Source organism: Pipistrellus kuhlii, unplaced genomic scaffold (genome assembly GCF_014108245.1).
Source record: "Pipistrellus kuhlii isolate mPipKuh1 unplaced genomic scaffold, mPipKuh1.p scaffold_m20_p_9, whole genome shotgun sequence".
Lineage (NCBI taxonomy): Eukaryota > Metazoa > Chordata > Mammalia > Chiroptera > Vespertilionidae > Pipistrellus > Pipistrellus kuhlii.
The window spans coordinates 8,019,516-8,045,592 of NW_023425595.1; the positions used below are offsets into that span (position 1 = coordinate 8,019,516).

The 26,077-nt window shown below is 48.4% G+C and overlaps 1 protein-coding gene across 2 annotated transcripts in view; it reads left to right on the top strand.

Moving 5' to 3' along the window:
* TSPAN18 (tetraspanin 18) overlaps positions 1-26,077 on the top strand; it is a 139,426-nt gene that overhangs the window by 21,078 nt on the left and 92,271 nt on the right. Inside the window, exons 2-3 of one of the 2 annotated variants that reach the window (XM_045577465.1) lie at positions 8,285-8,364; positions 17,008-17,137. The gene's annotated coding sequence lies outside the window, so the exon portion shown is untranslated. The remainder of the gene's footprint in view (positions 1-8,284; positions 8,365-17,007; positions 17,138-26,077) is intronic. The other variant, XM_036427006.2, reaches the window with a different exon arrangement.

The following is a 26,077-nucleotide window of genomic DNA, read 5'->3' on the forward strand; positions in this document are numbered from 1 at the left end:
GAAACCCATCTGTCCCTTCTCTGTGCACTCTGAAGAGTGAGCTCTCAGAGTTCCTGCCTTTTTTTTCTTAATCAAGGTCTTAAAGGGGTAACAACTTCTTGGCCTTCAAGCTGGGAAGGGAGAAGTGGAGCTGGAAGGATTAATCTCTTCACTATGAATTTTAAAGCTCCCTTGTTCCACGTGTTGGGAAAACCCATCAAAATGCTAATGCAGCTGCGGTCCAACCTCCCGAAGACCCCTTTCTGCACTAGAATATATTTAAGGGAGCCGGAAGGAATTACTAAGAATTGGGGTGTAGTTTTCCCAACCCCACCACCACTCTGTGGGTTGTAAAGTCTGAGTTAATAGCCCCAGGTTGAGGAGCAGGAAAGCTGCGGTAGGCCGTGGTATTGGCCGCTTCCCTCAGCTCAGGTTATGAGTTCTCAGCTTTCAGCTTCCTTGTGAACTGCAGGGTGGCCAGTTTGGAAACATCTCTATTACTGTCATGTGGCTTTTTCATACGGTCATGGGTCACTTAACGACAGGGATATGTTCTGAGAAATGCGTTGGTAGGTGATTTTGTCATTGTGTGAACATCATAAAGTGCACTTACACACACCTCGATGATCTAGCCTGCTTCACACCCAGGCTACCTATTCAGCATGGACCTGCATTGAATATTGTAGCCACTTATAACACAATGAGCCGTCTGGTGCATGAAAATTCATGCACTGGAAGTGGGGGGGGGGTGTTTCTCTCAGCCTGGCCTGCCTCCTCTCACAGTCCGGGAGCCCTCAGGGGCAGAAGGCAACCTGGTGATCAGGGGAAGGAGATGCCCCATCACACCTCTGCTGCTGCCACTACCAGCAGCGCAAGCCTTGGCCAGCCCTGGCTACCTGAGCCTCAGGCGGCCCTGGGCTTCTGGGTAGCTGCTATCTGAGGCTTGCCTGCACCTCGGGCTGGCCTTGGGCAGCTGAGGGCCTGAGGAGACTGGAGAACTCTAGAGGCAGGTGAGCTTGGCCTTGCCACATGCCTGCCATCCTATGGGGCTGAGGAGACTGGGTGCTGCCATCTTGTGGCTGTTGGTGCCGCCATCTTTGAGAGTGGGGCAGTCAATTAGCATGTTCCCTCATTATTGGCTGTGGGCACCACCATCTTTGCGACAGCGTGAGGGTCAATTAGCATATCCCCTCTATATTAGATAGGATGGTAAATATTTGTGTATCTAAACATAGATGAGGGACAGTCAAAATACAATATAAAAGATAGGTGCTACACTTATCAAAGTGTATAGGACACTTTGAATGAAGCTTGCAGAACTGAATTGCTCTGGGTGAGTGAATGTGAAGGCCAGGACATTCCAGTGCACAGCTGTAGACATTACCAGCACAGTACCCAGAAGCAACAGTGCATTTATAAAATGGCACGAGACTAAATCAAGCACAAGAGAAAACAATGCAACCAAGAGACATGGTAAATAAACATGGGAAGAATGAGGCTGTTGCCAGCAGGACAAGGCATCTTGTTTTAAGCAAACTCTTTGTTTTCAATAAGCAGGAAGAGGACACTCTACAATGACAATACAAAGCATAGTGAACACGTAAACCAGTAACATAGTCAGCCATTACCATGATCAAGTATTGTGTCCTGTTCGTACGACTGGCAGCGCAGTAGGTTAGTCACAGCAGTAGCACCATGAGCATGTGAGGAATGAGTTACTCTGCGACTTCACTACAACGTCCTTTACGTCAACATATGGCACCTAGGACGTGACTAGTGGACCCTATGATGGCTGCTATGACCTCTCTGGGCAATAGAAGTTTTTCAGCTTCGTGATAATCTCATGGGACGAACACTGTATATGTAAGGCTTGTTGTTGACCGATATCGTTAGGTGGCGTATAACCATACTGCTGCTCTCAGTCCTGGGGGAACGCATCCCTGTACATGTAAGACCGCACGGGGGATCCACGTTGAGTTCCTGAGCTGGAACGTGCGGAGGCTGAGTTAGGACCAAAGCCAACTTCAGCACTAAGACCGTTTCTGCCTTTCCTGCTCCATGCACCGGAAGCACCAGTTATTCTTGTGCTTTCGAACCCCCGGGTATCTTTGTGCAAACAGCCCAGTGGCCTGAGAACCTCTCAGATACGTCCTTGGGAGGATGGACTGTGGGTTGGCCTAGTGAAGGCTGGACACAGGTGAGATGGCTCTGGGGACTTGGGCTGAAAACAACGTTGTTTTTTTCTGACTCAGTTCTGTGAGGGCAGACATGCTGCTGGCCTCTTTGAGCCTCAGGTACTTCGCTGGAGAGGAGGACACAGGCCGCGCGGTAGAAGAGTATGTCTTTGTGTTTTTCATGTGTTTTCTCATTCAGAGGACATGGTGGAGTAAGGGTGGACAGGCCAGATTCCACCTTCAGGGACAGGTTTCTTAACATCAGGCTTCTAAATCTGCTGGGCACCCCCTCTTGGCGAGAGTGAGGGAGCCTTACTTAGCAGACATTGTGGATGGAATTATTTGTGTTTTTGTCTTCCTCTTCCCACCAACAGTGCACCCATGTTTAGTTACATAAAAGTGCCGCTGCTCGCTTTCCTCATCTGCAGAAGGAAGGGGAAGAGAGATGATAAAACCGCCCCCCCCCCCCTCGCTTCCCGGCAGATGAGTATTATCTACAAGTGTGGGAGGAAGAAGAGTGACGATCAAATGTAAGATGAACTCCAGCAGAGGGGTAGCCCTTGTTCTCACCTCCTTCTGCTAACAGGAAAGCACTTCCAGGCAGAACAGGACAAGAGCAAATGCACTCTGGGGACAGGGGTGTCCCAGGCTCCCAGAGGCTATCCAGGCCCTTCCTGCTCAGCTGAACATCCTGGTGTTGTCTGCTCACACGGGCATGATTGGGGAGAGCAGGAGAGACGCTGGCTGGCCTGTGCTGCCTGCAGCAGAGCCCAAAGCTGATGGGAGGCGGGGTGGAGGGGAGGTGGTTATTAATGACAGTTGCATTAAGAAGAAACAGCTTCACTTGTTAACTCACGTTGCTACTTCCACCCTCCCCAGGCCAAGAGCTAATGGACTCAGGTTGGGAGTTCCTTGCCCACTGGGACCCTGGCTAGCCGTGCCAACGCCCACTGTGCGCTGCCCAATTAAATGTGAAGGAGCGGTTCTCCCTTTATGGAGCAAAAATAAATTTCAATCTTTCTGAGAATGGCATGGCTTACTCCCCCCCCCCCCCCCCCCGCCTCAGCCCCACAGTGACCCAGGGACACAATTAGCAGGCTGATTCGGGGACTCATTATGGGAACAGGGTGAGGGGGGCTGAGTGAGTGGGCGGGGAAGACACTCTCCCAGAGAGACAAGGGCAGGTCGAGAGAAGAGGCAGAGGCAGATTGCGGCTTCCTTAGGGGCTGCCCAGGGAATAGCTGAGATGCAGGACACAGTAGGAAGTCCTCCTGAACTGGCCTTGGCTCCTCTCCCTCTGCCCCAGTCACACACTGTGCTGCTAATTTAAAACAAAGCAATACAGAGCCCCGGCTGGCTTCGGCTTCGTTTTGGAGCCTTACACTGCAGAGCTTTTATCTGTCAGTAAGCCCTGCATCAGCTGGCAGTGGCTCAGCCTGCATCCTGGGGCTTGGCATTGGTGTGGGGACAAAGGGCCCAGAGCTGAGCCACCTCCAGGGTCTCTTTGGGGACACTACTCCTTGTTGGAACTCAGGAACAAGAGTTCTGTGGTCACAGGGCTCAGAAGGATGGCAGTTCCACCTAAGAGCCAGGAAAAGATATAGTGGCCGAAGGAGAGAGGGAAGGGAAGAAGGGAGGAATGTAGGGAAGGAGAGAGGGAGGGAGGAAGGGAGGGAGGGAGAGAGAGAGGGGGATCTGGGAAAAGCCTTATCACTGGACTCATCAACTCCCTTCATCCTTTCCTTGCTGCCTCTTCCAGGAAGCCTTCCCAGCTCTTTAAAATTCTACTGGCTTGGAATCTAGGAGATTGAAAGATTATAAAATAGTGGTTTTCAGTGCTATCTGGGAACTCAATATATAAAATATGAGAAAGCCCAGTTGCTGTGAATTAAGTGTTAGCATATGTCTGGGTTGTAGACCCCTGAGGGAGGAAGGGGGGAGGGAAGGAACCACTGGTCATGGCTACTATCATTTCTGCAGTAAGTAGCAAGCAAATTCTATTTCACACAATTCCTGCTTCCTCTCTTTATTGACTGCTTATGTTGTGCCAGGCACCTAGGGAACCACTTACAATCTGTTAGCTCATCTCATCCCCAGCTCAGGCCCGCCAGGTAGAACTATGATTGTCCGCATTTTGCAGATGAGTTCGGTGTGGCTGTGGGTCTGTGTGTATTGTGAGGACCTGAAGCTGGGAAACCAGGAATATGATTATAAAAATCTCCTTGTGTAGGCAAAAGGAGACCAGGGGACCCACTGGAGCAGGAGGGAGATATGTTGTGCCACATTCATGGGCTCAGTCCTATAACCAAAGGGAAGGGAGCCTGTTTGCAGCAGGCAGGCAGACAGGCAATGGTGAGGCGGATCCAGGTAGAATGGGCAGGGGTGATGGGGATGGAGAGTCAGGGATGATTTCAGAGACATGGATGGAAGAGGAACAAATATTGGGGAAAATTGAGAAGAGTGTTTGATGTGGGTGTCAGGTATGCCGGGGCCTCTGTTTTTGAAAATTCAGTAGGCTGAACACACATAGTGTGTGCACTGCCGTGTTTAAGCCCTATTTTAATTTAAAAACAGAGTGGGAGCCATCGGGGTAAAAGTAGAATAGGACACATCATTACAGTCTCTCACCTGGGTGTCACCCAAGACACCAAAGTGGCGCTCAGAATTTCCCTAATGACCCGAGAGCTGGTTTTCCTCACACAGTGCACGTTTGCTTTGTTTGGAGGAAGAGGAGGAAAAGGATCTGAGTTCTGAGTTGAACTTTGCAACATGGGAGGAGTTGGCCAAGAGTCATCACATTTACTGTCATTGATGAAGTTCTTTCAATATTTCATGGAGTCTGAGGCACGCTTTATTTTTTAATGTTTTAATGTCTCTGAAACCAGGACACATCAATATAAAAAGGGACATGTCATAATTAATTAACTGACCGTGTTTTCTTTCTTAGAAACCCATAAAATACAACCCAGAGTCTTATATTCAAAAAATAGGATAGTGTATGGCAGGCTCTCTGCTAAGTCTTGTGTACGCATTCCTCATGCAATAACTGATAATATGAGTTATCAGATGTTGTGAGCCCTTGTTCCCAGATAAGAAGTTGAGGTGTGGAGTAAGAAAGTCCTTGCTCGGGGTCACCGAACTAGTTAGGGCTGAACTGGGGATGTGAGCCTGTGCCACCTCAGATCTGTGGGATCTTAAGTACAAAGCAAGACCATGTCTGTGACCTGGAGGGTGGTGCCCCTTCCTTCCCACAGCCTGGGATCATCAGGCCTACAGCGAATGCCATCCCCCAGCTCACCGTCCTGCAATGCTGCCTCCTGTCACCCAGCACCAGTCTCCCCTCTTGGCCTTAAACCCTGGGATTCTTTTCTCCCTCCCAGAAGGGCTCGGGGTCCAACATCTGCAGTGACCTCCCTCCTCCACGGAGAGGAGGGGGCTGAAATGAGATCTCAGGGAAGAGGGGGAAGACATTCCGAGCCCAGCTGGTTTCTCTCACACAATGATTTGCTTAAATGGGAATTAGGATTAGTGCTGGATTTTGCCTCGCCTGGCAGAATGGTAATAAACTAATCTCCTCTCGGGCTGCAAGAAAGCAGGATTCCTGTGAAGACAGGAGACAGCTTCGGGCTCGGGAGTGCAAAAGCTGGAGAGTAATGTGGTTATTGACAGGCCTACTCTCGCCGCTGACGCGCAGCCCCCAGCGCCTTCCCTGAGCCACTGCGGCCTTTAATTTCGTTAATGTGCGACATTCACCCGGGCTGCGTGGCTGACAGGCATGCTTGACATTAATACGTGTTCCTCCCAGTCCCCAGAGCTCATAAAAGCTCATTATCAGTTCTGAGCCAGTAAATGTAGTTCCCGGCTCAGGTGGGCCCGAGTCTTCAGAAATGCCCCCTGGGCAGCGAAGCAGCAGCCATCTGCGTGAGCCAAGAAATCTACTCCCCTCTTTGTCCAGGGGACTCATAGTCCCAGGCCACTGGGCGGTGACGGGCACAGCCCTTCTGCCAAGAGAACCCTGGCTTCCAATTTGCATCCAAGAGAAAGGGCTCCTTCTGCCCTGCGATGGGTGGGGAATCCACCCAGCATTTTGGGAAGGCGGTTTGTCTGCACCCAGTCAGAGGTGGACTGTGCAGAGCCTCTGCCCAGCCAACCCACATCTAGGCTTTGGAACTGCATGGATGTTTCCACACAGAGATGGGGGGGGGGGTGTCACTGCAAGGTTTCAATGGCCAGAAACATCAACACCCCATGTATCCACGGGTGTTTCTCAGAGAGTGGGTGCACTCAGAGAGGAGGAAACTATATTGTGGTCCACATGCACTACGGGGCACTCTGCAGCTGTGAAAACGGCTCCGAAGGTCTGTATCGTGTCACAGTCATGGGTAGACATGATATCCCTGATAGGTGGCCTTGTATGTAGAACATCTGTGGCAAGATCCCCTTTGTATAAAGTCACACTGTCTGCACGAGGGCTCACATAGAATGACACTTAGAAGGGCACACAGTATAAGGTCTTTGCAGAGATTCTATCTGTTAATGAGGATGCATGGGTAAGGAAGAACTTTCAGTGTGTAGTTAGAAAATTGTAATATGCATGTTATATACGCTGAGTGGCCAGATTATTATGATCTCTGAACGCATAATAATCAGGCCATTCAGTGTATATTCCTATATAACAAAAGGCTAATATGCAAATTGTCCCCTTAATCTGGAGTTCAACCAGCAGGCAAGCTGGCCAACAGCCATGTCTCCTCCCCCTGGCCAGCTTGGCCAGACCACACACACACACACACACACACACACACACACACTGAGTGGCCAGATTATTATGCGTTCAGAGATTATAACAATCTGGCCACTCAGTATATATCATGAATTCCTCTGATTGCAGCCTTAGTCTGGCCCCCAATGCATGAGGTCCCCAGGCTGACAATGTCTGGATGAATGAGGTAGAGGTAGAGGTAGAGATAGAGGTAGAGGTAATATCCTCCGGCCAAGCCCTGTTCCCCATCAGTTAGCAGGGAGTCCTGAGAATGCCCTCTGTGAAGATGATGCACTGCAGAGCAGACCTTGCCCTCAGGGCTCTCCTGCTTGCACTTCTCTCACTGTGGAGATCACACTTGCACCAGGCTTGACTTCCTAGGGACCCGAGTTCTAGTCCTCATTCTGCCCCAGTTCAGAGCTAGGACTATGGGTAAGTTAGTTAATGTCTCTGAATTCCTGGTCCTCACCCCTGAAGTGATAGTACTTTCCCATAGACTTGGGGAGGGTGTCAGGATGCTTGTCATAATTGTTTCAGGTAGCCTGAAACTCCATCAGGGCTTCCACTGTGCAGCCTGTCCATTGAGGGCAGTGGAGCTGGGAGGGGGAGGTTAGGGAACTTGGCTCTGCCCTGTCTGCTCTAAGTTTCGCTTTTGTTCCTCAGCTGTGCATATGAATGACCTGGTCCCCTGAGACTGGCCTAAGCCCTGCAGGCAGGTGTGTGGCCTGGGCACAGTGAATTTGACCCTTCTCCTATGACCTGGGACTCAGTCATACTGACAGAGGACGTGGAGGGCTGGGACCTTGGCCTCTGCACTCTGGGGCTGAGCTATTTTTTCACCACCAACAGCCCCTCCTCTTATGACTTATCTCTTCATGGATTCCAGATCTTGAAAGTTTTGTTCTGCCCAAAAACCCTGCTTTCATTAGGCAATGATTAATCCCCTTTCACATTTCAAAATTACTCAGAGCGCCGTTTTTTTTCCGCCCAAGGAAAATGGAGTTCCCACACCAAGTTGATAATATTCTAGCCAGAAGCAAAGACATGTGATGTGATATTGTAATTAGCATGCTCTCAAAGTCATCGCATGGGCATTGCACAGGCTTTGGGGTTGATGGTAGCAGACGGAAAATATGCCTCAATCCATAGGCACTGGGGATGCCATCCTGGGAACCTGTGTGGGTCTGGGTGCTTAGTTCTGTCTTTCTGGCCACAGGGACCCTGTCTGGCTGCTGCGCCTGCAGAGGTGCAAGGAGGGAGCGTGCACTCAGAGAGAGGGTGCATATCTGGACTGAGCTGGCCCCCAGAATCCCCATGTCCTGCTAACTTATGCCTTCTTAAAGCTTATTTCTCTCTCTTCTCCCTCCAGAGTGTCTTCTGAAGCCATCATCAGAAAGAGACCTCAGGAGAATCCTGACACCCCTGAAAGGAAAAGATCGGTTGGAAGAGGTATGATTTTGGTATCATGGTGGAGTGGCATCTCAACACATTCACATAAGAGGGTCTGATCTCCTCTCTTCTCTCGCTGCCCTCCAAGTCCTGCATGAGAGAGCTCTTAACTCGTGCTGGGGGGAATGCAGGGCAGGTGAAGAGTCGCTTTACTCCTGTTGCCACCCCAAATGTTTGCTCAGGAATGGGGAGCAAGTGTGATGTGTGAGGAGAGAGCTGGTGCTCAAGTGGGGTCTCATGAGGCCGGTTGCCCTGTTGCAGGGGCCGCAGGTCAGGGTTGCTCCTGAGTCCATCCAGGAAGTGAGGGCCGAGGGATGGGAGGGAGGGAGCCCCTGGAGGGAGCTGCACCACTCGCCTGATGGCATTTGAAGTTTTGGTTGCTTCTGCTGCCCGTAGTGGGGAAGCACTGAGTTACTATCTTCATCACAGAACCGAGGGTCCCCTGCTCTCCCAGTTCATCCTCTCGCTTTCCGACTGTGCTGGCTGGCCAGCATTTTCCCAGCTGACATCCAAGGCAGGTTGGCAGCTCCCTCAGGCAGGTAAAGCAGGGCCAGGCAGAGGCCCGAGTGGACAGCCTCATTGGAGTGGCTTGGCCTGGCACTGGAGTGGGCTCTCTCTCACCCCCTCGATAGCACCTGTGCCCTGCAGCGCCCCAGCCTGGCCAGCTCTCAGGCCACAGTGTTAATTGTAAGCCTCCTGGCAGCAGATGCCCTATCCTCACAGGAAGCTATTGCCTTATCACAGCGTCTGGATCTTGCATGGCTTTCTTACTCAGGGGAAGGCTCTGAAGTGAATCGGAGAAGGCATAACTTTCCCGGGACCTTTCTGCTACGGATGTTTCTCTAATCAGAGGAAGTCGGGGGCCTGGGTGAACAAAGGGAAAGAATAGCTTTCTTTAAAGTGTATTTTTATTGATTTCAGAAAGGAAGGGAGAGCGAGAAAGAGATAGAATCACCAACAATGCCCCACACTGAGGATGGAGCCCGAAACCCAGTCATGTGCCCTGGCAGGAAATCGAACCATGACCTCCTGGTTCATAGGTCGATGCTCAATCACTGAGCCACGCCAGCCAAGAATTTCTTTAAGTGCATTAAAAAGAAGCAAGCGTGCTCTTGTTTCTGAGCTACCTTCAGGGGGTGGTGCAGTCAGCAGAGTGATTTAGCCTTCCCCCTGTTGTGAGCCAGGAAACAGATCATTGGTAGAGTCACAGGAAAAAATCAAAGGTGATCAGATGGCCACAGGCAGACAGCCATGTGCTGCTGTGGGAATGTTTGCTGGGGTTTGGGAGTCAGACGGGTGGAAGCCGAGCCCCAGCTCCGCCTTCTCAGTAGCTGTTTGACTTCGGGCGAGTGATTTGATCTCCCAGAACTTCAGTACTTGGCAAACCACCGGGTGGTTGTGAGGGCGAGGAAACTGCCAGCAAGGCCTACCTGTTTGCTTTGAGCGATGGCAGTCCCCTGGACTAATGTGGCCTCCCAAGGTGACCTCTTTGAAGAGGTTCAGGCTCTTGAGATGTGAGAGCTGGGTGTTATGGCCAAATAGTGGGGTTACCCTGGAGACACATACCTCTTTTCGTGCCTGGTCTAAAAAAGGTCTGAGTATGGGTCCTGGGTTATGTCAGCTCTCGGTTCTGAGAGCTGGGAGCCACTTCAGGTATGAACTGAGCCTTTATCTCGGGGTTTACACTTGGCCCTGATGATGCTCTTTGAAATACACTATTTAAAAAAAATATTTTATTGGTTTTATACAGAGAAGGATGGAGAGGGATAGAGAGTTAGAAACATCAATCAGCTGCCTCCTGCACACACCCCACTGGGGATGTGCCCACAACGAAGGTACATGCCCTTGACCGGAATCGAATTCAGGACCCTTCTGTCAGCAGGCCGACGCTCTATACACTGAGCCAAACTGGTTTCAGCATGAAAGACACTATTAAGAGGAGTCAAAGACTAGGAAAAAATATTTGCAAAAGATAGATAGGTAAAGGACTGTTATCCAAAATAGCAACGAACTCTCAAAACTGAACAATAAGTAAATGAACAACAGATTAAAAAATGACAAAAGGCCTGAGCAGACAAGTCACCAAAGATATACAGATGGAAAACAAGCATGTAAGAAAGAAAATGCTCAACATCATATGTCATTAGGAAACTTTAAAAAGAAATAAACTTAGCATTATTCACACAATATTATGCTAAGTGAAATAAACCACATACACAAAACACATACTATAGGATTACACCTATATCAGGTACCTGATATAGGTGTAATCCTATAGTATGTGTTTTGTGTATGTGGTTTATTTCACTTAGCATAATATCCTCAAGTTTCATTCATGTTGTAGCCTATGTCAGAACTTCCTCCTTTTTTTGTATGTGCTTAGTTAAATTTTGCTTATCCATTCATCATCAATGGATACTTGCTTCATGGTTTAGCTATTGTGTGAATAATGCTAAGTTTATTTCTTTTTAAAGCTGAATAATATTCTGTTGTCTGGGTGTGCTATGGTTTATTTATCAATTCATCTCCTGAAGGACACCTGGGCCACTTCCAAGTTTTGGCAATTATGAATAAAGCTGCTATAAATATCTGTGCACAGGTTTTTTGGTAGACATACGTTTTCAACTCATTTGGGTAAATACCAAGAAGCGCGATTGCTGGGTCATATGGTAAAAGTGTGTTTAAATTTGAGGGAAACTGCCAATCTACCTTCCCAAGTGGTTGTACCATTTGCATTCCCACCAGTAGTGTATGAGGGTTCCCGCTGCTCCACATCCTCCCAGCATTTTGTGTTGTCAGTGTTTTGGATTTTGGCCATCCTAATCGCTGTGTGGTGATATCACATTATTGTTTTAATTTGCAGTTTCCTAATGACATATGATGTTGAGCATTTTCTTTCTTACATGCTTGTTTTCCATCTGTATATCTTTGGTGACTTGTCTGCTCAGGCCTTTTGTCATTTTTTAATCGGTTGTTCATTTACTTATTGTTCAGTTTTAAGAGTTCGTTGCTATTTTGGATAACAGTCCTTTACCTATCTATCATTTGCAAATATTTTTTCCTAGTCTTTGTCTCCTCTTAATAGTGTCTTTCATGCTGAAACCAGTTTGGCTCAGTGTAGAGAGCGTCGGCCTGCTGACAGAAGGGTCCTGAATTCGATTCCGGTCAAGAGCATGTACCTTCGTTGTGGGCACATCCCCAGTGGGGTGTGTGCAGGAGGCAGCTGATTGATGTTTCTAACTCTCTATCCCTCTCCATCCTTCTCTGTATAAAACCAATAAAATATTTTTTTTAAATAGTGTATTTCAAAGAGCATCATTTAAAAAATTTTAATAAAGTTCAGCTTATCTTTTTTTTTTTTAATGGATAATATCTTTGGTATTGTATTGAAAAAGTTATTGCCAAACAAAACGTCATCTAGATTTTTATTCTGTGTTGACTTTTAGGAATTTTAGAGTTTTGCATTTTACATTTAGGCTTGTGATCCATTTTGAGTGCATTTTTACAAGGATTATAAGATCTGTGTCTAAATTCACTCTTTTACATATGGAAGTCTAGTTGTTCCAGCACCATTTGTTGAAAAGACTACCTCTTTTCCTTTGTATTACCTTTGTTACTTTGTCAAAGATCAGGTGACTATATTTATGTGGGTCTATTTCTGGGCTCTCTGTTCTGGTTCACTGATTTATTTATTATTTCACTACTACCAGGCTGTCTTGATTAATGTAGCTTTATAGCAAGTCTTGAAGTCAGGTATTATCAATTCTCCAACTTTGTTTTTCAATATTGTGTTGACTAGTCTGGGTCTTTTACCTCTCCATATAAATTTTAGAATCAGTTTGTCAATATTTACAAAACAACTTGCTGAGATTTTGACTGAGCATGCATTGAATCTGTAGATCACATTGGAAGGAACTGCCATGTTGACAATATCAAGTTTTCCTATCCATGAATATGGAATGTCTATCCAATTATTTATTTCTTCAATGTATTTCATCATAGTTTTGTAGCTTTTCTCATATAGATCTCTTGTGAATATTTTCTCACATTTATTCCTAAATATGCTATTTCTTTTGGTGCTAATGGAAATGGTATTGTGTCTTAAATTCAGACTGTACTTGCTCATTGCTGGTATATAGGAAGCAATTTATTTTTGTATATTAACCTTGTATTCTGCAACCTTGCTTTGCTATAAATGCTTATTAGTTCCATGAGTTTATTGTCAAATTTTTAAAAAGATTTTCTACACAATCAGGGCATCTGTGAACAAAGACAGTTTTATTTCTTCCTTCCCAATTTGTAAAACAAAACAAAGCACAAACCTGTAAAAAACAGAAAAACAAAACAAAAACTTCCTCCTCAATAATAAAAGAAAAATGTGTCTTATTATATTAGCCAGGGCTCCCAGTACAATGTTGAAAACCAGTGGTGAGAGGGCACGTCCTTGCCTTGATCCTGAACTGAGTGGGAGAGCTCCTGGTTTCTCACCACAAGTATGATGTTATCTGTAAGTTCTTTGCAGATGTTCTTTATCAAGTGGAGGAAATCCACCTCTATTCTTAGATTGCCAAGTTTTTAAAAAACCATGAATGGATGTTGAATTTTGTCAGTTGCTTTTTCTGCACCTCCTAATATAATCATGTGGTTTTTCTTCTTCAGCCTCTTGATGTGATGGGTTACTTTAATTGACTTTTGAATGCTAAACCAGCCTTGGATACCTGGAATAAATTTCCTGGCTCTGGTCTATAATTCTCTTTACATATTGCTGGATTTGATTGGCTATTACTTTCTTGAGGATTTTTATATCCATGTTAATGAGAGATATTGGCCTATGGTTTTCTTTGCCTGGTTTTGGTGTTAGGGTAATGCTGACCTCCTAGAATGAGTTATTAAATACTCTTTCTGTTCATATCTTCTAGAAGAGATTGTGGCGAATTAGTATAATTTCTTACTTAGGTGTTTGGTAGAATTCACCAATGAACCTATATGGTCCTGATGCTTTCTCTTTTAAATTAATCATTGATTCAATTTATTTAATAGACACAGGCCTATTCAGATTGCCTATTTCATCTTGTTTGAGTTTTGGCAGATTGTGTCTCTCAAGGAATTAATCTATTTTATCTACGTTAGTAATTTATGGGCATAGAATTAGTCATAGTATTCTTTTGTTATCCCTTTTTTATCATTTAAATTCTTTATTGTTTAAAGTATTACATAAGTCTCCTTTTCCCCCCATTGACTTCTTCCAGGCCACTCCCACCCCCCAGCACATGCCCTCACCCCCTACTGTCTGTGTCTATTGGTTCTGCTCATAGACATGCATGCAAGTCCTTTGGTTGATCTCTTATCTCCTCATCCCCGCCTTCCCTCATAGGGAAGTCTGTTTGATGCTTCTGTGTCTCTGGTTTTATTTTTGTTCATCAGTGTATGTTGTTCATTTTTATTCCACAAATGAGTGAGATCATGAGATATTTATCTTTCTCTGACTGGCTTATTTTGCTTAGCATAATGCTCTCCAATTCCATCCATGTTGTTGCAAATGATAAGAATTTCTTCTTTTTTACAGCAACATAGTATTCCATTGTGTAGATGTAATTGTGTTTTCTAATCCACTCTTCCGCTGATGGGCACTTAATCTGTTTCCACTGTGTATCATGGCTTAGTGCAGATGTATATGTGTACATGGGGGAATATCGAGTGGCATTGGGGCTGGAGATTGGAACTGGGTACAGAGAACTCCAAGGACCCTGAATCCTTATTCTCCACACAGAGGTGAACCTGTGTGGCAGAATCCCCTTGCATTGGGTCTGGCTGGCTAAGTGGATATCCTCTGAACTAACTGTCTTGTAAGCCTGATGTTTATTAAAGATTAAGTATAACAGTGCAATCATTGGAAGCTTACATACATATTTAAATTCATCAGCAACTATAGCAATTGTTAAGAATTTAGGGCAACAAAAATATATTTTTAAGGCAGTGTTTTATCACTGACATTGTTTAGAATTGTCAGCTTTTCGTGTTGTTTTTGTCTGTTTGCTTTTTAATTATCTACAGACAATTCCTCCCCTATGGCCTACAGATCGCTCCCACTACCCCACCCTTGGCACGCCAATATGGAGGTGTTTCCAAGTGAATTGTTGCTGGGGCTGGGGGAGGGGTGGAAGGTACATAGGAGATCCTGAAGAAGAGGGAGTCCTATGGCTGGTCCAGCACTATGACCAGGTAGCTTCCAATTGGGAGAGGTGTAGGAGGGCTTTCCAGGGGTTTTGTATAGGCTGAGGGGGGTGGGGGGGGGCAGCTCGGAACCAGGTGTCCAGGAGACCCTCAGTCGGTAGGTATTTGGCTCCAGTTCCTGACGGCTCCAGTTATGAGTGCCATTTGGGCACTGAAAGCTTCACCCTCAGGGTGACAGTGTGCCCAGTTGGATCTGATGCTGTGGCCCTCCTGGGGTCATTCCAGCCTTGTGCAGAGGGATGCCTTCCTCACCTTCCCTCTCCTTCCCTTTCCCTTTCAGCCATGCAGTCCTTGGAGGTGGCCAGTCTATAAAAAAATCTCATAAATACCAGGAGATAAGGATCCAGGGCTTTTGGTTTTTATTTCTGCCCAGACTCCCTACAGAGCCTTTTTGGTGGGAAATGTCCCTTTGGAGCTGAGATTTGCCTCCAGACTTCAAAGACAGGGCTTCTTAGGAACACAGGGCATCTGTTTAGACTGAACTTGCACCAAGAGGCAGGCATATCCACAGGAGCAGGCTGGGCAGAACAGGAGGGCGCAGAGTTTGCTTTCTGTCTCGGGGAGCTCCCAGGCCTGTCCCCGCATCCTGCAGTGTGTCCCCTTGGCTGGGTGGTGGCTCTCAGTAGGTGCGGAGGACTGGGGAGCAGGGGACCTCAGGACCAACGGAGGCCGGGCTTTGTGTTGCCTGCTGTCCACATGCCACCCAGGCTTATGACCACAGGGGCCTCCCCAGCCAGGAGTAGCCAGGAGACTCAGGGTGACAGGAGTTCCTCCAGCAGGGAGGGCCCATGTCCCTCAGAAGTCACTTTCCAGCTGGGATTTCCCAACCCTTGGCATTAGTTCTTCTTTACTCTCTTTCTCCACCCCTTTTTCCCCTCTCTCTCCTTTCCTCCTCCCTCCCTCCTTCCCTGAGCACCTCTTGGGATACCAAGATGAAAAATCCCCAGTCCCTGGCTTCAGCATCTGATAGAAAAATCTGATAAAAAACCTGATTCGCTCAAAAGGTAAGACAAGTTGACAGTTCTGTGTGCGTGTGTATGCTGTGGCTATGAAGACAATCAAACAGCGTCACAGAGAGCCTGGAAACAGAGGAAGGAGAGGTCATTCAGCCCCCCATCTCCGGACGAGAGGCCCCCTCGTTTCCTGCCTTTGTTCCCCCTCCGGCGCACGTTCGGCAGCGGTGCCTCCAGAAGGTCCGTGCCGTCCGGCTTCCTGCTTTTCTCTGCTCCCCGTCCTGCCGCCTCGCAGCTGCGCCGGCCTTCCTGGGCCGCGCTGGCCCGGGACGTGCAGCTTGTCTCTGCTGCTCAGGGCCTCTGCCTCTGGGAGGAGCGGCCAGGCCTGGTCAGTTCAACCACAGGACACCCCGTGACACTTGAACTTGGTGTAGACGCTGAGTAATTGTTTGGTGGAAGTCCCATGCAACGTTGAGTCCCCACCCTCGGCACGCCAATACAAATCAAAAATGATTTGTTTTCTGAACCTTAAACGTAATGGAGCATCCTGTATTTCACCCAACAGTTCTATGTCCAGAGCAGCTCTTTGCATGTGTTTGTCGATGCTGTTTTGTTGGAGGACTGAGAACACGATCTGGTGGATGGGTCTTCTTTCTCATTTTGGGGGAATAGCCTCCCTCACTTGAATCTCTCCCTTCTCTTGATCGTGCCTCTCTGACCACTCCCATTGGCACTGTTCTGTGGCTTTGCACACTTGGAGGTCACGGGGTCTGGCCCCGATGGTCCCCCTAAGCACATCCATTCCCCAGCCTCTTTCTGGGAGCTCCCAATGATTACAGATGTGGGGCTTGCTCCCTGTGGGGCGGAGGGGGAGGTGTGAAGGAGCACTTCCTCTTGCGCCCCTCACACTGCTTTCTCCAAAGCTCATCTGCATCGTTGGCAGCGATGGCTCTAAGCCCTGTGTTTCTGGAGCAGAGGGAGCAGAGGTTCAAGGGTCCAGAGGCTGCAAGCCCACAGAGGCTTCTCTCCCTCCCTCCCCCCTCCCCCACCCCACATCTTTATCTCCATCAATGAACTTACTTTTCATTCTAAGGCAGCCTCGGGGTGATAAAAACATACATCTAACTGGAAGACAGTAGAAAACAAGTGATTGACTGGAGACAGGGAAAGGCAGTGTTGCCTTGTGGTTAAATGGATTTTCTGCTTAACTGAGGGTTAAGCAGCAGACTCATTGAGATCCAACCTCTGTTGCTGCAAATCTTTCTAAAATGTATTAGCCTGCTCCCTGGTTTTCCTGAGTGCACCATAATGACCATAATTGAATCTCTCTGCTGGTGGGGCATCCTGCAGGGCATCGGGTGCACTGCTGGAAATGTCAATCCTCTGGGCGCAGCCGGTTCTCACACCTTGGGACTGTGTGCTTCGCCATGGTCACTGCTACCTCCTATCTTCCCAGTTGCCCTGGGCTGAGGCTGAAGAAGGGACCACTTTACAGATGTGGAAACTGAGGTCCAGCTAGTGTCGGACTTGCCCCGAGTCGCTCTCTGGTGGAGGAGCTCGACCCGAAGCCAGCCGAGGCTGCGGTGGTGAGTTGGCCCAGACTCCCTTGCTCGCGGGAAGACCTTGAAGCTGTGTGAGCCTCACTTTCTTCGCCTGTGAATTGGGCGTAATAACCTTTCCTTGAAATGCTCTGCTGAGATTAAGTGAGGTAATGATATGAGTGGGCCTTCCTATATTGAAAAGGAAAATGGCACACACATACTCTCTCCCCTGACAAAGTCAAACGTGCGCTGGTTTGGGTCCCTGCATCCATCTTCTTTCCACGATCCTGCCTCCTCCCCTCCATACGCTAGTGATTTTGCATACAGACCCAGAGCCGGAATGTCTGGGTAAAATCCAGATTCTCTTGTGGACTCCCTGTGCAACTACATTTCTGGATCTCAGTTTTCCCGTCTGTATGATGGGGATAAGAATAGCAACAGGCCTCTTGGGGATGCCATGGTGATTCAGAGCAAGAGAGCTTGCCTTGGGGCAAGTGTTTTGCCCTTTGACACTTTTATTTGCTCTTGTCCTTCTAGGACTTGATTGAGTCCAGGTTGACAAGCTTTCCTGGATGTGGTTCTTAGGATTGGGCTCAGAGCCTGAGTTCCCTGTTGGTGCCCCCAGAGTTTGCACGGTCCATCTGGAGAGAGAGATAGAGATCCCCCTCTCTTTTTAAAAAAATATATTTTATTGATTTTTTTTTACAGAGAGGAAGATAGAGGGATAGAGAGTTAGAAACATCAATGAGAGAGAATCATCCTCCAGAGAATCATCCTACTGGGGATGTGCCCACAACCAAAGTATTATACACGCCCTTGATGGGAATCAAACCCGGGACCTTTCAGTCTGCAGGCTGACGCTCTATCCACTGAGCCAAACCGGTTTCCACAAGATCTCCCTCTCTTGAGTCTGCTTCCTGTCCCTGATTGGCTGAGGATTACCCTTCCTGAGGTGCTCAGGGTAAGGACACCAAGAGGACCTTGGGTAACTGCTGAGGGCCGCTGGTGACTGAATAGAAGACTTCTGCCCTGACAGAGACCCTGCCAGGGGATGCTAGCTTCCAATAGCCCCCCTGTATGCCATGCATTTCTAACATTTGAGAAGGCATTTGTTTTTCTCCTTACCAAGGGCTCCACTTGGAGCACAGAGGCCTATCTGTGTGTGACCTCTGGACCCTCCAACCAGAAGTCATGCTGGGGGAGGCAGGGGACAGTCTGCCAAGCCAAATCCTGGCCAGCGAGGCCACCTGTTCTGGCCTCTGGGATGCTGGGTCCGCTACTCCTGGGGCCTTGCAGGCAAAGCTACGTCAGCTCCTGGGTGACCGGCACTGACTTCTGCCAAGCCACCCCCTGGCTCTGTAGGTGACCCACTTCTGGACGCCCTCTGGGACTCTTTGGGGGTAGCGGGGTGGTTACACCTAAATTAATACAGTCACCTTCATATTTTAAAGCAGAAATAGCAGTCTGTGTTTTAAGCCCCTGGGTCGGCTGGTTTATTTATGCATTTCTTTTTAATGGGAAGGCTGAGAGGAATTACGTGGTTTTGTGAATATTTACAGGCAAATTACTTCAGGGAGGAAATGAATTCATTCTCCCTCCTCTCCCACTGTTAACAGATCGCCCTGTGGTTCCTGCTGCCTGCCTCCCACATCCCTCTTTTTCTTTCTTGCAACTCCTTCAAGTCTACGCCCGCTCCCTAGGGAACGGCTGGAAAGAGGCATCCGTGTAAGGCTCCATGCATTTATTGAGCACCTGTGGTATTCGAGGCCTGGTTCAGGTGCTGGGGATACCAAAGAGAACAGCACATCTGCTCTCATGGGGGTCCCGTTGAGGGGAGTGTGGACGAAGAAGAGCATTGCTCTGTTGGAGAAGCCAGTTGCACTGTCTGCGGTCGCAAGTCCTGCTAAATAAATAGAGTCACCCTGGTATTTTAGGACAGAAACAGCCAAGGGAGGAACTGTCCGGCCGTCATGGGTCTGGTGAAGGCTGCAGGCATGGGGGGGTCTGTCCTGGGAAACTGCCCTAGCATTGACCCTGAGCCCTTCTCAGGGGGAGAAGCTTCCATTGTGCTCTCTTTTCTTCCAGCTTTGTGTGTTCCTCCTCTGTTCTCTCCCCTCCCCCAGGGCCCCTGTGGGCTCTGTCCTCAGTTTAAACCCAGGTCATGTGAAGGGAGACCAGCCCTCTACCCTCGGGATTCTGAAATGGGGCCAGGGAGAGGGTAGACATTCAAACTCTCTAGAGCCGTGGTCGGCAAACTGTGGCTCATGAGCCACATGCGGCTCTTTGGCCCCTTGAGTGTAGCTCTTCCACAAAATACCACGACCTGGGCGAGTCTATTTTGAAGAAGTGGCATTAGAAGAAGTTTAAATTTAAAAAATGTGGCTCTCAAAAGTAATTTCAATCATTGTCCTGTTGATATTCGGCTCTGTTGACTAATGAGTTTGCTGACCACTGGTCTAGAGCCTCCTCAGACCAGGCTGCCCTCAGATGCTAATACAATGCACTGGGCCCTTTCTGTATTCGGTGAGGGCTCCTCTTTGACTTGCTACAGGAAGGAAGGAGCGGGGCAGGCCAGCTGGGCAGATCCTGCGGAGGTGTAAGGGCTGGGAGGAACCTTCCTAGGCTGGGAACCTTCGGGTTCAGGACTGTGACTGACATTTGTCCCCCTGGGAGCAAATGGAGCACCCCATCCTGGTCTCTTTTAGATAGATACTGCCTTCGATTGCTCCTGATGGGCATACACACACTGGTTGTACCCCAAGCCTTCACATTCTCCCTGCACACGCCTATCCACATGCCTAAGCATACCTGAGCACATGCCTGCACACACCTACTCACACTCCTGCACACTCAACCTGCACCCACTCACCACCCATACATCATTCCTTTTGCAGATTTCCTTTCTCCAACTCACATCCTACCAACTCCTCTCCACCCTTCGTGTGCCCTCTCTCTCTTTGACTCTCTCTCTCATACTGCAACCCAACTTTTGGGTGGTCTTGCTTGTTCTTCTGCTCATGGTCTACAGAACACTGGATTACCTAAGATGCTTGACCCAGATGCTGAATCCATCAGGGCCTCTGGGGAGAATGGGGAAATTGAGTCAGGGAGGAACCCTGGACCCACTGCAGATACCGTCTGAGGCTGGTGCATCTCTTGACCCCTTTTATTTCATTTGTTCACTCATTCCTTCCAGCTTATATCGATAGCAATGACCCAGGCAAAAGCATGGCCTGTGCCCTTATGGGGCTTACCTTCTTGCTACAATCCACCTAATTAATCTTCTTCATGGATTGTGGTTTGTTAAGGAGAAAATGACATTGGACCTTATACTAGTTTTTGGAATCAGAAGCTCTGGAATCCAGGAAGGAAGGCGTGCCACTTGCTAGCTATGTGACCTTGCGCATGTCATATCATTCCATGAGCCTCAGTTTCCTCATCTGTAAAATGGGGATCAGGACGAGCTCTGGGCCCTGTGGAGAGCAGCTATGAGCGCCAGTTTGGGGACTTCGGTCTATCAACCAAACCCTTCTTAAAAAGGGTTTGGGGTGCAATGAACTAACTGCCTGCAACTGCCAGCTTTCTGGGGCTGGAGTGAGAGATGGGGACATGTGTGTTTCTATGTACTGCTGGGTCTCTGAGCCTGTCTGTAAAGTAACGACTTTTCAGCTGTGGTTTCTTTTTTCCTGTCCCTTTAAGAGAAAGCAATTGAGAACGGACTAGCTTATCACACACATTAGGAAATATGATGCTCTAGAGGTTTCTGCAAAGGGCAAGAGGAGTAGCCAGAGACGGTGGCTTAGTCATCAAGTGGCTGCTCTGGAGGGCACCCCGCCAGCCTTGTCGTCTGCAGCGGAGAGATAGGGAAATCTGTTGAAGGCTTGGAAAACTTCCCTGGCGTCTGCATGCTGGGCCCTGCTGGAGGGCATCCCACAGTCTCCACATTCCACAGAGGGGCCCTCTGAGTCTTACCTGGTCCCCAACCCCTGGGGGGGAGGGGGTGCTGCTTGGGACAGGTCCAGATGTTGGGCTGCCAAGGGCCTGGGGGACCAAGAGGTGACTGAGTGGCTGATGTTTTTTGTTTTGTTTTTTAATATTATAACAACTTTAATTGGTCATTGGAAAATGATAGCTAACTTCTAGAGACGTGACACCTAAACACACACACACACACACACCCCTTCCCCGCCCTCCCCCCCCTCCACATGCATGAATGCATGCACACACACATGACGAGATGACTGTTAGCTCCTTGATGGATGGGACACTATCTTATTTGTTGCTCTAGAGTCTAGAGGCTGTAATAGCACACAGTAGGGTCAACAGATATTTGGTGGATAGTGAATGAATGGAACCTTCCAAAAGTGTGTTCGTGCCTCTGTCTGTTCTGCCATGACGCTTGGGAATGTTTGGTACATAGGAATGTAGTGCCTTTAAAATCATCGAGGTACAATTTACATAGAGCTCAAACACCTTTCAACTTGTATACACCCATGCAATCCATACTTCCAGCAAGATAGAGAGCTTTCCCACCAGCCCAGAAAGTTCCCCTGCGCCCCTCTCAGTCAGTCCTCCCTCACTCCCCAGGGGCAGCCCTGATCTGCTTTCTGTCCCTATGGGTTAGCTCTGCTGCCTCCAGGCCCTCCTGGGGATGGAACCACACAGTTGGACTCTTGTATCTGATGTCCTTTATTCATGTCCTTTTGTTTAATGTTTTATGAGATCCAACAACGTTGTTGCCTGTATGGATAGCTCATTCTTTTTCTTCTTTCTTTTCTTTTTTTTTTAAATATATTTTATTGATTTTTTTACAGAGAGGAAAGAAGAGGGATAGAGAGTTAGAAACATCAATGAGAGAGAAACATTGACCAGCTGCCTCCTGCACACCTCCTACTGGGAATGTGCCTGCAACCAATGTACACGCCCTTGACCAGAATTGAACCTGGGACCTTTCAGTCTGCAGACTGACACTCTATCCACTGAGCCAAACTGGTTTTTGGCAAGCTTATTCTTTTTCCTTGCTGCATTGTATTCCATTGTGTTCATAAAAAATAATCTGACCACCCATTCACCCGTTGATGGACATTTGGTTGTTTCTAATTTGGGGCTACCGTGTAGCCAGGCTACTGTGAACATCTGAGTAGAGGTCTTTGGGTGGACACACACCATCTGTTCTCTTGAGGAAATACCTAGGGGTAGGATGGATATGTCAGAGACTAGGTGTATGTTTACTTTATAAGAAACTGCCAAGCTGTTTTCTAAGATGGCTGTACCATTTCCTACCTCCATCCGCTGTGCAGGAGGGTTCCATTTCTTCCACAACCTGCTTACCATGTGGTGTGGTCAGCTTTTCAATGGTACCCATTCGCTCACTGTGCAGCAGTAAGTCGCCGTGGTTTTAATTTGCCCTTTCCTAGTTGGCCAGTGAAGGGGAGCATGTTTTCTTAGGCTTGTTATCATTTTGAATATATTCACTTGTGAAATAGCCACTCAAGTCTTTTGCTTCCCCCCTCCCACCCCACTTTTTTTTTTTAATTGGATTATTGTTGAGTTAAAGGAATTTTTAATTTCTGGAAGAAAACCTAGGAGACTATCTTCACAACCATGTGGTAGACAAATAGTCTCAGCTGGGGCATTAAAAATAGTAACCATAAAAGGAAAATGTGGAGAATTGGACTTCATCAAAATGTAAAACTTCTGCTCATCAAAGACACGATTACGAAAATGCATAGGAAGTCACAGACTGGAATGAGACAATCACAACACACGAATCCAGACTATTCCACAACTATTCCTGAAGCCTTGCCCACTCCAGGCACTTGCCTGACCCTGTGAGGCCCTGCAGCCAGCCAGCTCTTCATGCAGCCCCATCGGATCATGCTGGCCCTGCTCAGCCTCAGCATTCCGGGCTGAATCCTCCTCCCACGTGGCTCGGCCCGACCCTTTGCTGTCTGCCAGCGTGTGGAGCTGCCTTCACCATCCCTCAAGGCTCCGACTTCTCTCCCCTGGAGCTTCCTTCACACAGGCTGGGCCTTTAGAACTTCTTTCTTGGCTGTCACCCACGATCTCTCCTGGCCCTTCCGTGTGCCCCAGAAGGCCCATGCACGAGGGAAACTTCCTTGGATCCCAGAGGCTCTATGGTGTGAGGAAGAGGCCAGGGCACCGCTTGCACTGTTGGCTTAGGACAGTGGTCTGCAAACTCATTAGTCTACACAGCCAAATATCAACAGTACAATGACTGAAATTTCTTTTGAGAGCCAGATTTTTTAAACTTAAACTTCTAATGCCACTTCTTTAAAATAGACTCGCCCAGGGTGTGGTATTTTGTGGAAGAGCCACACTCAAGGGACCAAAGAGCCCCATGTGGCTCATGAGCCACAGTTTGCTGACCACGGGCTTAGGAGGAGAGATTGAAGTGCCATTTAGAACCCCACTTTGCTCAGGGGCAAAGTGCCAGCTATTGAAGGGCACATCGGTGCTGGTGCTGACCAGTCGGAGTGGACAGAGGTCCAAGTGCTGGATCCCAGAGGCGTCTCCTGGGCTAGATGTCCCCCCTTTAGCTTCTGGGTGTGAGGAGGGGCTTGGAGGGGTTGGGAAGACTCTGGAGCCCAGAACAACAGCTCATTACCAACCAGTGCCAACCAGCATCGGGCAGGATCTGTTCTGGGGTGTGTGGCGGGCTCTTGGCCCTAGTTGAGCCTTCTGCTCCTGGCTCGCGGTCTTGCTTTGACCCCATTTTCTCTAAAGCCTCTTTATTCTTGTCTTTATGACAGTCATGTCGGCCCATTACCTTCCCAACGAGACCACAGATGATGAGAATGAATCCAGGCATTAATGGCCCAGCTCTGCCCTCAGACCTGTTGAACCCTTGCCGTTAGCTCTCTGGAGACCCTGTGCCATCACTTCTCATATGTATCTTCGTGTAATGAAGTACTGTTCTATTCTCTGTCCCCGGTCAGCAGACTCTTCTGCCATGTCTACTGTCCTGTCCCTGACACCCACCCAGGGCTATGTCTGGCCCCCAGGAATTACTCAACGAAGACTTGACCAATTAGTGAGGGTTAACGAACAACCACCCGGCAAGACAGACAGACAGCCAAAGCACATGCTCCCATGTTCCCAACTGGGAGACCGAGGCCTCCTGAACATCAGATCCTTTGTTTAGGGTCTCACGGCTGATAAGGGGCAGAGTCGGGAAGGAACAGCAGATCTTCTGGTTTCTAGCATGTTCTGCTCTGGGACGGCTGCCCTCCTTTACTCCTCAGTTTAAACCCAGTGATATGAGTGGTGAACGCTATAAAAATGTGGAGTGCTATATAAATAAACGGCACCATTAAAAATATCTAGGGGGATTTTAATCACCCCTAACCTCCGTAATAAGACAAAGCATTATTCTTAATCCGGGCAACGCTAGTGCTAAAATCCAGATGTTTCCTAAGGGCTTGATGAATTTCACGTGTGAATGCTTCTGTTATACATGGAGATGCAAAATGTATTTATAAAATGAATGGAGGGAGTGAATTATAACAATACATTGAGCACATGAGTACCCACCACCTAAATACCAAAAATCCCGTGTGCCCTGCCTTAGCCTGTCTCTTCCCACCCTAGGTTTTCCATTTATCCTCCTCCTGTTTTTTTTTTTTTTAATGGTTTTTCCACATCCGTTACTTTAATATTTCCTCCTCGCATAGATTCATTCAGCAAATGCTTATAGAGCTTTACTGCCACGGGTAGCGTTCCAGAGCTCCTGTGCCCGTCCCTTGTTACCAGGGAAGGAAGATGGGTGATTCTGTTGTCTGCCAAAAAATGTTCTCCTGGTGGTATATGCACCCCCCACCCCCACCCTACCGGCCTCTGAAGCCAATTTTCCTCCTCAGTTGCCTCATTTGCGTCTTGGCCCCCACTGCAGCCCACTGCGAGTTTTCTCCACAAAATACTTGTGGCTTTGGCAGGCTGGCCGCTGCCATTAATAGCGTTCCCTTTGTGTAAAGGTTTCCTCCCCTCTGTGCTTCGCTCTGCGTGTGTCGTGGCGTTGAGACCTGGCCAAGCAGAACGCCGCTCCAGGGGCCTCGTGCTCCTGCCGCTTGCCGAACAGTGGTGCCCGGACAGCCGCGGCACTTGGATGGCTGCGGTCACAGGGCACGTGAAGAAAAGGGTGAGAAGCCAGTGTGTAAACAGGAGCTAGCTGGGTATACCTTTTCACATCTCTTCTCCTCCGTACACAGCCGGCAGGTATACATACTCAGAGAGCTGGGAGTCGGGGAGCAGCCGCACCCTAGGACCCCGGCTCCCCAGACAGCTGTGGTTGTCAGCATGTCTGCACAAACTCAGCAGCTCCTGTACCTGTGCTGACCCGTGGAACTTTCTGTGAGGGCCCGGATGTATGCACTGTCCAGTAGGTGAACTACATGCCACACAGAACACTTGGAGCATGACTAATGCGACAGAGGGACTGACATTGCAGCTTTATTTACTTTTCATTGATTTCAGTGGCCATATGTGACTAGTGGCTGCCCTACTAGAAAGCGTAGGTTGGAGGAGGGATTTCCTGCAGAGGGATGTGTTTTATATACAAGAGCTGATGGGTTGCTCTCTTGTATCCAGAGAAGCTGGCCAGGATTCGGGAGGTCACGTGTCTGAGTTGACTGGACACTAATTCCCTGCCCATTGTTCCAAGGAGAGGAGAGAGAGCGAGTGAAAAGAGAAATCCACGCATCCGGCTACCATTGCCTTTCTGCGAACAAGGCTGTGAGGGTGCCAGGGCACGAGTGTGGAGCAAACCACAAGGAGTTCCTGGGGGAGGGGGAAGAAAGCGAAAGCGAAGGAAGAAAGATTTGCGGATTTTCCCCGTACAACACCCTTGCAAACCACCCTCACATCCATCGCTGGGTTTCATTCACCCGGGGAGGAGGGTGTTGCATGACTTCATTGATGAAGGCTTTTTACAGTTTATGAATGTTTACACAAGTCAGAGCTGGGATC